The sequence below is a fragment of the Carassius gibelio genome, chromosome B25 (assembly GCF_023724105.1).
Source record: "Carassius gibelio isolate Cgi1373 ecotype wild population from Czech Republic chromosome B25, carGib1.2-hapl.c, whole genome shotgun sequence".
Classification (NCBI taxonomy): Eukaryota; Metazoa; Chordata; class Actinopteri; order Cypriniformes; family Cyprinidae; genus Carassius; species Carassius gibelio.
Genome location: NC_068420.1, coordinates 3,469,424 through 3,481,885, shown reverse-complemented (window position 1 = coordinate 3,481,885; position 12,462 = coordinate 3,469,424). Strand labels below are relative to the sequence as shown.

Here is a 12,462-nt window from a genome sequence, read left to right as displayed (position 1 = left end):
AGAGTGCACACATTACGTGAAGTCTAGAGTAGTGCGTATATATATTTAGAGTGTGTTCTGTTACTCCATGATTCGGTCTGTTAAAATACATTTAGAATCATCTCAAATTCAAGACTTGGGGGCAAAAATTTATATATTTATGCTACTTCATAAAGTTAATCAATTTCACACAAAGAGTGCCGTTTTTTTTACAAAAATCACTGTGATTACAAATGTGATATTGATCTTTTACAACGGTTCAGTAAACTAGAAGTTAATTAAGATACTTACACCATATTGCCTGTTTTTGCGCTATTTCGACAATAAAAATAATTACCAAACTGTGAGGAACATGACGGTGATTCGTTCCGGAATGAATCAACCGTTTAAATGATTCGGTTCAATCACAATGACTCACTTATTAACAGTGACTTGCTGCCACCTGGCGGTTTTGATTTTATATCTTTTTACTGTTTGATTGATTTATAATATTAGTATTCAACGTTTTTTTTAATATATCAAAACATTATTTAAGCAATTGCAATTCGTTTAAATGCATTCATGTCCTGCATTAAACAGTGTGTAAATGCATCTAAATGTCACTTCAGAAGCAGCTTCTGTGTTTCCTCTGCAGTACAAAGATTAATTTACCTGGTAACAGCCCAAATGTCATATTATTCTAATTCACTGATTAAATGTAAGCATTTGACTCAAAAGATCATCTGTCCACAGCAGTCCTTAAGATACCAACGAAATAACACACACAGTAAAATTGGTGATTTCAGCATCTGCCGTCTCACTAAATGAGGACATAAATTCTACTTTATTTAGCTCTTTTAACAATAAAGATGGTGTCAAAGCAGCTTTACAGCCAAATAGTGTGTCAGTAATGCAAATGAACCACATCCCAGAACTGCTCCAAGAGTCACTTCCCAAAAATTTTACTGTTTTGTTTGAGGAAAACCCGTCATATCATATACGCGCAGAAATGTAAAGGTATTCACAGCAACCTGTCAAAATAAAAGTTGGGTTTAACTTGAATAAATTGTGTCAGAAATACATCATTGTGCAGTGAAAATGTACTACTACTAAATTACTAAAACTTATTTTTAAGGAATCATCACATAATATTTCTCCCATGTTTTAATTTTAATAGTAAACCCCTCTTTGTTTTTTTTTTTCATTTGATTAAAAGATCTATTAAATTACTCTCTTATGCCTTTATTTGATAACCTGAAGTTAAGAACACGCTTTAATGCTGAGAAAGCAGGTTTCTGCACCTGGGTTTGTTACTGTGATCCGTGAACGATGGTTTTGATCTCGAAATACTGAATCTAGAACAACTTTATGATTTTGAATTTGTCTCGTTGATAATATGATGGTGTTGTGTATTGAGGGTCCGAATGAGACGCACTCATCACTGAGAAAACTGACACTAGCACACGAACAGACCACAAATCTGAATGAATGCCACAGAGCTGAAGTTTGGGCCTAAAAGTGTCTGGCAAGCCTCTCTTCTGGACATGAAGCGATGGCTTGTTTAGAAGAACTGCTGTATTTTGTGTGTAAGTCAGAGTGTGTGTTGGCCGAAGCTCAGATCCTGCTGTTTGCATGCCATAAATAAGAGCGAAAACCGCAGAAAATGTGCTTTTCCGTGTCTCTGTTTATGCGGAATGTGGCTTTAAACACAGAAATAGAAACATTGGCTCCTAGTACAGTTATGACAAGTATTTGAGCACGCAGATGGGAACGCTTTTGTTTGTGTTTGTGATGTCCCTGTGTGTGTGTGTGTGTGTGTGTGTGTGTGTTAACATACCAGACGGACGCTGTAACTCAGATTCTTCTCGTCTTTCCAAAAGTGGCCTGTATTAGTGGGACACATGTCAGTGGTCTCAGATTTAACACAGATATGTGTATGTGTCTCGCTCACACACAGTATATTCTTGTTACAGTATGCATTAAATCGGTTAGTGCATATAATAAGCAACAAGCTTTGAATCAGTGTTATTTTAGAGTATTATTATACTGTGAAATGCATGCATTGTAGGTTTTATAAATAATTAGAATTTGTTTTACATTTTAATAATTAATTAAATTATTTTAAGTTATTTACCATAAATTCAGTTGGTTACTGGCGCAAGTTTCCTAATTTTCATTCAAAGTTTTCTAAACTAATATTCAAGCTTATTTGAATTTTTAGTAATTTTTTTTTTAAGTAAGTTTAATTTATTGCAGCTTTAGTTTCAATTTGCATCAACTGATATATTTTATTTAGTCATTTAAATTTTAATTATATATATATATATATATATATATATATATATATATATATATATATATATATATATATATATATATATATATATATTTTTTTTTTTTTTTTTTTTTTATTTAAAACAATTTATTACTGTTTATTGTGAAGTCTTTCATTTTACATTTGTATTTTATTTCAGCTTTATTTAAATTAGGAATCATTTTTAAATTTTAGTACCGTAAGTACTTTTTGTAGTATTTTTTAATAATACTTTTTAAGTTTAATTGACTTCAGTTTGTAGTTTGACTACATCAGCTCAAACGTTAGATTTGCCAAGGCAATGTTTCCAGTTTTTCCAATCTAATACTGTTTGTTTTGTTTTGTTTTTCGATGAAGTGAAGTGTTTCGGTTGAGGATAATAACCCTGCTGTGTGTGAGTGATTGGAACCGTTCAGAATCTGATTTTGCAGAAGTAACACTGGCTCAAAGGCGGGAAACAGGGTTAACCATGACTTCTCCTTCTGCAGGAACTGAGCGGCAGCGTGATGTCATCGTCCATCACACGGACTAGAGCTAGTGTGTTCATGTGTGAGGTCGGGCGAACGTGACGCGAGAGGACACACACACACACACACACACACACACACACACACACAGTCCTCTTCAGTTCAGATTTTACATGCCACACATTATAGGGTGTGTTAATCATCCTGTGAGCAAACTCATGACTCAACACACACATGCACACAAAAGCCCCACACACACACACACACACACACACACACTATGCATCTTATGCATTCTGGACATGCACTTAATAACGCAAAGCATGCTTGTGATATTTCTCTTTCAGATCAACTGCTTTAAATTTGGAATTAGTTAAACTGTTTGGATTTGATTGACATTTGACGGAAATACTTTGTGGAAAATCTTTACAACAATAAATAAATAAAAATTAGATGTTATTAAATGCATAAGACACAATTAAAACCGATTAAATAATAAAAATTGATTTAAATAAAATTAATCTATTACTTAGATTAAAATAAATGCATAATTAAACAATCTTAAAAACAAAATAATTACATTAATATAAATAATAAAATTAGATTTAAATAAATAGATTTAAAATAAGTAAACATTAGATTAAACTGAATGAATGGATGAAAATGTGTAAATATGTGTAATAAATAATACATTAAAACTGATTTAAATAATGAAAATTAAGTCAAATAAAGTAATAGATTAATAAATTTATAAACTATAAAATTAAATAAAAATAAATTAGACAAATAATGCAAATTAGATTTAATAAGATCTAAATAATTTGATTAAAATAAGTACACAATAACAATTACATTTTATTAAACTGAATGAATGAATAGTACAGAACTTCAGGGAGTAAAAAAAAAACTTATTGAAAACAAAATATTTCCTAAATAATGTTGTCAGTTGGCATAGTATAAAGCATACCAAATTAAATTAGTATAAACTGGGTCTTTATTCATGAAATTATATACATTAGTTGCATTTCACATGAGGGTCTTTGACGTCTATTAGATTGAAAACCCGTGACCTGGATGAAGAATAACCTGCTCTAGATGAACATACATGTGTATCTAAATGAGGACGAATCATAAACGCTGTATAATGAGAATCACGCCGTCTACAGCCAATCAAAACCAGAGATGTATTTTCTGAATCGTTTATATCTTTGAGTTTGGCTCCTCAGAGCAGCAGTCTGAGCACCCAGCGGGTTTAATTCAAGAGATCGTTAGTTTCCATTAGAGGCGCAGGGACATTAACGATGCTGAGATCAGCCGATCGATCCGCTTTCAGAGGACTGTTGTGATTCATCGTCCGAGGGACAGCGTGTCAGAATGACTCTTCAAAAGAATCGCTTCAAAAGAGTCATTCTGAATCAGACCGCACTGCTTTCACAGTTTTATTTAGTGTTTCTTTCTCATTGTGTTGGTTTTATAACGCAGACTTGTGTAAAATGAGATTAGTTTTGCCTGGTGAAAGCTTCAGTCTGTCTGTCGTGAATGTTGTCGACTCAGCAGGTTTGATCACACATGTGGCTCACACAAACCACAAGACAGACAGACGCTGAAGATTGTAAAACTCTTGCACAACGCAGCCAGATAAAGCTGCAGAGTGTGTGTGTGTGTGTGTGTGTGTTTGGGTCAGAGGACGGTTGATTTTGAGGGAATGTGTGAAATCTGAAAGCATCATTAGATGAGCTGAAGTGTTTAATAAACGTATAGAAATGATGTGAAGAGTTGAGCAGAGATTCCTCATTCTTCATCTTTCAGGCTTCAGAGACCAGGGCTTGATGTTGATACAGTTCAGTCTCATGCAGAATTACATTTTTCTATTGAAATTACAATTATTTGTTTTGGATTTGTATTGCATGATTTGTTGATACGTAACATGGAAATTTCGTTCTTTTTTTTTATTTTTATATATATACCTTGTAGTTGCATGTAAACACTACTTTTTTGTCTGTAAATGTTCTGAAAGGGATTTTTATTGTATTTATTTTTCTTACATTATTATAATTATTCCTTATTCTTATTATTACTATAAAAATATATATATCAAACATTTGAGCACTACTTAATTAGTTTATTTTATTTTTTTGTTTCAGTTTGTATTTTTGTAATATTTCAATATACTAATATTATTGAAATGTGATAATATATAATACTATATGAAACATTATTTTAGAATATGCAAATAATAAAATATTTTAATATTTAATAATCTAATTTAATATATCAATCTAATCATTTATATAATTTTATTATTATATTTTATTAATAATAGTTTATTAAAATATATTAATTTTACAATTATATTGTGATGCTTAATTTGAATATTTACTTCTTTTACTTTCAAATTTGATATATATTGTGTGTATTTTAATTTTTTTTAATATTTCCTTTTTTTACTAATGTTATATTAATTTTAATATATCGTTAAAATATGTTTGTTTATATATTTTATTTGAATATTTTAAGAATTCAATATTGTAATATTTTTCAAATTTACCTTGTAAACTTGAATGAATTAATTAATTAATTAATAAATAAATGAAAAATAAATGAATTTTTATTTATTTAAAATGAAATTAAATTCATGCATTTAGCAGACGCTTTTATCCAAAGTGACTAACAGTGCATTCAGGCTGTCAGTTTTCCCCAACCTTGCAATGCTCTACCGCTTGAGCTACAGGAACACTTTACAGGAATATGATGTGATCTGGTGTATTCAGTCTCGTGGGATGGTAATCAGCTGATGTCCTTGTCTCTCTTCTTCATGTGTTTTGTGTCTGTTGGGACCCCGTGGTCTCTGGGGCCAGCTGATGGTTTTAAAGCAGACTTCTCCCAGTGAACAGGGCCCTCGGGGGCCGTCCTCGGCTCCTGAGGTATACGCTTCAGTCTCGGTAACCTATGGAGAGACATCTAACTCGTTATATTTTGCTAAACGAGAGGCTGCCTCTACTGTCTGGATCTGGTTTGGTCAGGGCTGGACAGTGCACAAAATAAACACTCATCACATTACGTGTGCACTCAGTAATGCTCACTCACAGTCAAAATGCACTCGCATTATCACCAGAAATATTATATATATATATTTTAAGCCCAACACCTTAGGAACTAGCCAGCAGTGCCGTATAAAACACTCGGAGCTCAGCAACACGTGTGTGTGACGCCGACTCTCATATCATTGGTGTTTTCTTGTTGGAGAACATCAGACCTGACTGAACCTGAACACTGTAATCTTGTGTTAGATTAGACGCGTTCCTCTTCACGCTTCCTTCTCGCTTTCTACAGAACATCTGTTATCTGGATCACACCCACATACATCTCTCTCTCTCTCTCTCTCTCTCTATGTCTCTCTCTCTCTCTGAGCAGAATCATTATTCCTGTGCTGGCTGGACGACACTCAATGGCCTTTTATTTCTCTCTGTCTTTTGCTTTGGCCTGGGTCTCACCGGCTAGACAGACAGGAAGCTCAAATCAACAGCACTTCCTGTCTGAGCTCTTTTTCCCATTGTTTGATCTCAGAAAAAACACAATAAAATATATTTTCAGTACATAGTAATTAATTACACTGCATTCGCAACTTCCAAATTATTATTATTAATATTCGTTTTTCATATTTTTCTATTTTTTGTACTTGTTACTTTTTATTTTTATACTTCTTATATATTTTAATATTTTATTTATATTTATATTTAAGTATATGATTTCATTTTATTACTTTAAGTGGTTATATTACTTTTTATATTTATTTTTCTTATTGTTATATTTTATGTTTCTATATTTGTTATGAATATATTTCCAATTTAGTAATTTAAAAGAATTTGTATTTTTATTAATGTAAAATATTATTTATTTAAATAATTTTATACTTGTTACTTTATATTGTTATTTTAGTATTTAAATGTTTCATATTACTTGTATTTTATATTTTATGTATTAAATTTGATATTTTAGTAATTTCATTTTATTCTTGAGACTTATATATTTTTATCTTTATTTTTCTATCTTTATCTCCCTCTCTCTCTCTCTCTCTCTCTCTCTATATATATATATATATATATATATATATATATATATATATATATATATATAGATATAGATATAGATATATAGATATATATATATATATATATATATATATATATATATATATATATAGATATAGATATAGATATATAGATATATCTATATATATATATATATAGATATATATACACACATGTATATATATTTATACATTTATATATAGATTTTTTTACGTATTGTAGTTTATATTACATAACTTTTTATACTATTATTTTACTTTACATTTTATATTTCATTTTATATTTTTGTAGGTTTTTTGTATGTTAATTTTATATTTAATTTTTTATCATTTGTATTCATTTTTATATATTTTTACTTTTTAAATATTTGTTATATTTTGTAAAACATATTATATTATAAACATTTTAGTCACACAATTCATTTTTTTTTTCGATCATTTATGTTCTTTCTTGTATCCATTTTAACTCTGTGTTGAGCTCACGATCGGCTAGTTAAAGCCTGACACACATGCTAGATGATAGTTTAGAGCTGGTTCTCAATCAGTTTGTGTTGAGTCTGTGTGCATCTGTTGTGGACTGATTTTTGTGTGTGAACTAAAAACACAGCGGCATGCTGCAATCAATCCTGCACACTCCAGCAATAGAAGCATTCGCAGCACCCACATGCACGCACACACACACACACATCATCCCGCTTCACCTGGAATCAGGCTGCTTCATTTGACGAGACCTTCAGGGTCGTGTGGAGTCACAGCGTTTCTGCTTCACGCTCACATGAACCACAAAGATGCTCACTGTAGCACATACAACATCAGCGCAAGTGCATCCCTGCAAACACACTAGTTACTGCATAGCATCTGCCCAAACACGCTAACAACTCTATAGAAACTGACTACAGAGCACAGGTATCTGTGTTGTCCATTACAGATGTGATTGGGTGGTGGTGTTAGCGCAGTGGATAAGACGCATGCCTTTGGTGTGAGAGACCCAGGTTCGAATCCACTGTGAGACACCAATGTGTCCCTGAGCAAGACACTTAACCCCTAGTTGCTCCAGAGGCGTTTGACCTCTGCCATATATAGCAATTGTAAGTCGCTTTGGATAAAAGCGTCAGCTAAATGAATAAATGTAAATGTAAATGTAAATTGTAGGATATTCATGTGTAATCATCAGCTGGTTCTATTCTGCAACACCCAGAACATAATTTCTGTTGTTTAGTCATTTAAAGTTCATCTAACAATTTGTCTGTCCTGCAGTTCAATTTCTATGTTTTGCTAAGCTTCCAGGTAACATTTCACCCCCAAATCAAAGGGAATAAAAAAAAAACTAAACTTAAAAAAAGAATAATTTTTTATTGTGGTTTTAAAGAAATTATTTTTTTAATTTATAAAAAACTGTAATGTAGTCATTTAGTTTACATCCCATTGCTTGGATTTTGAGCTGTAGTTCAGTGTTTGTCATGTAGTTAAGAATCCATAACCTGTAATATCAGTTTATGTCCTGTAGTTTAGGTTGAAGATTCTGTCCTGTAGTTTACAGTCTGTCCTGTAGTTTACAATCCCTCAGATCTGTGTCGGTCTTGTAGATCAGTGTTTGTCTTGTATTCCAGAATCTGATCTGTCATTCAGTTTCTGTCCTGTAGTTTAGGTTGAAGATTCTGTCCTGTAGTTTACAATCTCTCAGTTTTGAGTCTGTCCTCTAGGTAAGAGTTTGTGATAAGGTTCAGTGCTTGTCTTGTATTCCAGAATCTGACCTGTCATTCAGTTTATGTCCTGTGGTTTAGGTTGAATATTCTGTCCTGTAGTTTACAATCTCTCAGATCTGAGTCGGTCCTGTATATTAGAGTTTGTGCTGTAGTTCAGTGTTTGTCTTGTATTCCAGAATCTGACCTGTCATTCAGTTTATGTCCTATAGTTTAGGTTGAATATTATGTCCTGTAGTTTATAGTCTGTCCTGTAGTTTACAATCTCTCAGATCTGAGTCGGTCTTGTAGATCAGTGTTTGTGCTGTAGTTCAGTGTTTGTCACACATTTCAGAATCTGGCCTGTCATTCTGTTTATGTCCTGTAGTTTAGGTAGAAGATTCTGTCCTGTAGTTTATAGTCTGTCCTGTAGTTTACAATCTCTCAGTTTTGAGTCTGTCCTCTAGATAAGAGTTTGTGATAAGGTTCAGTGTTTGTCTTGTATTCCAGAATCTGACCTGTCATTCAGTTTATGTCCTATAGTTTAGGTTGAATATTATGTCCTGTACTTTATAGTCTGTCCTGTAGTTTACAATCTCTCAGATCTGAGTCGGTCCTGTAGATTAGAGTTTGTGCTGTAGTTCAGTGTTTGTCTTGTATTCCAGAATCTGACCTGTCATTCAGTTTATGTCCTGTAGTTTAGGTAGAAGATTCTCTTCTGTAGTTTACAATTTCTCAGTTTTGAGTCTGTCCTTTAGGTAAGAGTTTGTGATGAGGTTCAGTGTTTGTCACGCAGTTCAGAATCTGACCTGTCATGTAGTTTATGTCCTGTAGTTTAGGTTGAATATTATGTCCTGTAGTTTATAGTCTGTCCTGTAGTTTACAATCTCTCAGTTTTGAGTCTGTCCTCTAGGTAAGAGTTTGTGATAAGGTTCAGTGCTTGTCTTGTATTCCAGAATCTGACCTGTCATTCAGTTTATGTCCTGTAGTTTAGGTTGAATATTATGTCCTGTAGTTTACAATCTCTCAGTTTTGAGTCTGTCCTCTAGGTAAGAGTTTGTGATGAGGTTCAGTGTTCGTCATGCAGTCCAGAATCTGACCTGTCATTCAGTTTATGTCGTGTAGTTTAGGTAGAAGATTCTCTCCTGTAGTTTACAATCTCTCAGTTTTGAGTCGGTCCTGTAGATTAGAGTTTGTGCTGTAGTTCAGTGTTTGTCTTGTATTCCAGAATCTGACCTGTCATTCAGTTTATGTCGTGTAGTTTAGGTAGAAGATTCTCTTCTGTAGTTTACAATTTCTCAGTTTTCAGTGTCCTCTAGGTATGATTTTATGGTGTAGTTCAGAATCTAGCCTGTCATTCTAATACTAGTTCTAATGTGTTCAGGATGATGTGATGGTAATATAAAATAATCTGAAAATATATCTGACATGTCATCTCTCTGTCTCCCTCTCTCTCCTCTTTATTGTCTCGAGGGAGTCTTGAGTGTGCGATTGAGTTTCATCTGCAGAGCAGCACAAATGCGATCAGAATTTTAGATGATCTTACAAAGTGCTGCAATTGTGTGTCATTGTCATCATTTAACCACATCTGCAGTGAACTGACGTACACACACACAGACATAATTTGGTTAGATCCCTAATAAAGATTTCTGTGTGTGTTTAGCTCCTCTAACAAATCCTCCCTTAATGGATGTTTATTGTATGTTGAACTTATGAATTATGAACATTATGCACTTTATTCAATTTCTTTGTGTAGTTTCTTTCTATGGTTCTTTCTTAGACTGTGGATATATGTATATAACTATTTCTGTTTTTATTTTAAGATTTTTGTCTTTTCATTGCTCTATTCTTTATCATCTTAATTATTTTAATGTTTGTATAATTGTATATTTTTTTAATATATTTTCATATTTTGTTATCAGTAGTGAAATAACTAGTTAGTTTTTGTACTTTATATTTTTGTTACTTATTATATTTGTATTTTATAATCTTATGTGTTTTATATTAATTTTTTTGTTTATTTTTATATTGGATATTGCTTTGATATTACTCATCTAAAAAAAATATATAAATGATATCATAATTTAATGTTTATTTTTATATATAAATATACATTTTGATTTGCATGTTTTGATATGATATATTACCCTTTATATTTATTTTATTTATTAATTTATCAAATGTCCACAATCAAGCCCTCTCATTAAATATCCTGTTTCTCTTGGAAATACACATTACAGAAGTGAGTACAAAATGAGTTTTTACTTCTGTAAATCAGTCGTTTTCTTTAGGGATAGTGTGGGTTTGTTTGTCATGAGTCATCATGACTAGCTTTATATAACAGTATTTAATTATAAAACAATAGAAATCGATGCTATATCCTCATTTAGCCTGTTATATCTGTGTGTTTGTGTAGAACAGAAGTTTGAGGCGCTACAGAAGGAGAACTAAACATTTAAATGAATCCATTAATTATTCATTTAGTCCAAACGAACCTTCAAACTTCTGCTTTAGTCTCTGTCTTCAGTCCGTTGTCAGAAATCTGTGTTTTTGACATGATCGCTCTAGTGTGCTGTCTTGCCTTGTGCTTAACTCCGTATAAAACAAACGTTTTCTGATTCTTTCACACTATATATTGTCTGACAGCAGGTCTGCTGATGTGAATGGTGAAAAGTGAAAACCCTGGAGCTGAATCCTCACTGACTGAACCATTACATTCACTTCATGCTCCAGAACAAACACACATGACAAATAATGGAGTGATTTTCCCCATTATTTCTCAATTACACAAAGAAACGTCTCTCTTTAGACGTGCTCTGGGCTGTGATTAGTTAGCTGACATGAAACAGATGGGATCGGATGACAAGAGCTGTCAGTCGGGTGGGTTGGCAAACTGCACTTTTTAGGTTTGGTTTCATAAACCTGTACTAATGTTTTTTTTATTATTTTTTTTTTAATTGTTATTTTCATCTATTTTATTTTGTATTTTTATTTAATCTATATTTTTATTTTATTAAATTAAATTAAATTAAATTAAATTTAATTTAATTAAATTTTATTTTATTAAAATTTACACGAAAATGGCCATGCAGAGTATGTTAAAGTGTCTGATATTGCATTAGTATTAGTATTGCATTTTTTTAACTATATTTACTCTATTTTTATTTTATTTTATTTTATGAAAATGGCCGTGCAGACTATTAGTATGTGAAAGTGTCTGATATTGCATTGGTAAATTTGGTTGCAAAATAAATAGTTTCATATTGAAAGTTATTTTTTTTTATATTTTATTAAAAAACTTTTTTTTACTATATTTACTCTATTTTTATTTTATTTTATTTTATTTTATGAAAATGGCCATGCAGACTATTAGTATGTGAAAGTGTCTGATATTGCATTGGTAAATTTGGTTGCAAAAATATGAAATACAGTTTCATATTGAAAGGTTTTTTTTTTATTATTATTATTTTATATACACTGAAATGGCCATGCAGACTATTAGTATGTGAAGGTGTTTGGAAAGTTTTGTTTTTTTTTGTACGCAGAATTGACTGACCTTTGTGTAATTGTAAGGCTTGAAGGTGTAGTTAATGTCAGTTTTAGCTCAAGGCATTTTAATGCTAAGCCTTTGTGTGAGTATTTACATATTGTGTGTGTGTGTGTGTGTGAGAGAGAGATTACACCTAGTGTTGACCCACATCTGAAGTGTGCAGTGAAATCCATCACAACCGCCGTGCATTTAAAAACACGTCTGAATCTACAGCGCTAAAGCAAGCACACATTAAAAACATTGGATAGCATTACATTTAAAAATGATTTCTGCGTGATGTTTTGTACACGTGTGTGTTGCACTGATCTGAGGCCTGTCTTGTGACGGCCGTCTGATCCTGCAGCTGATCTGTGAGGGTTTAGAGCGACTCTGATCCTCTGTGCTTGTGTCCTCGGGCGCGG

At 32.2% G+C, this 12,462-nt stretch overlaps 1 protein-coding gene across 9 annotated transcripts in view; it reads left to right on the top strand.

Annotated features, from left to right (window-relative positions):
* Positions 1-12,462, top strand: part of myo9ab (myosin IXAb) — a 91,413-nt gene that overhangs the window by 23,311 nt on the left and 55,640 nt on the right. The gene's annotated exons all lie outside the window — the stretch shown is intronic.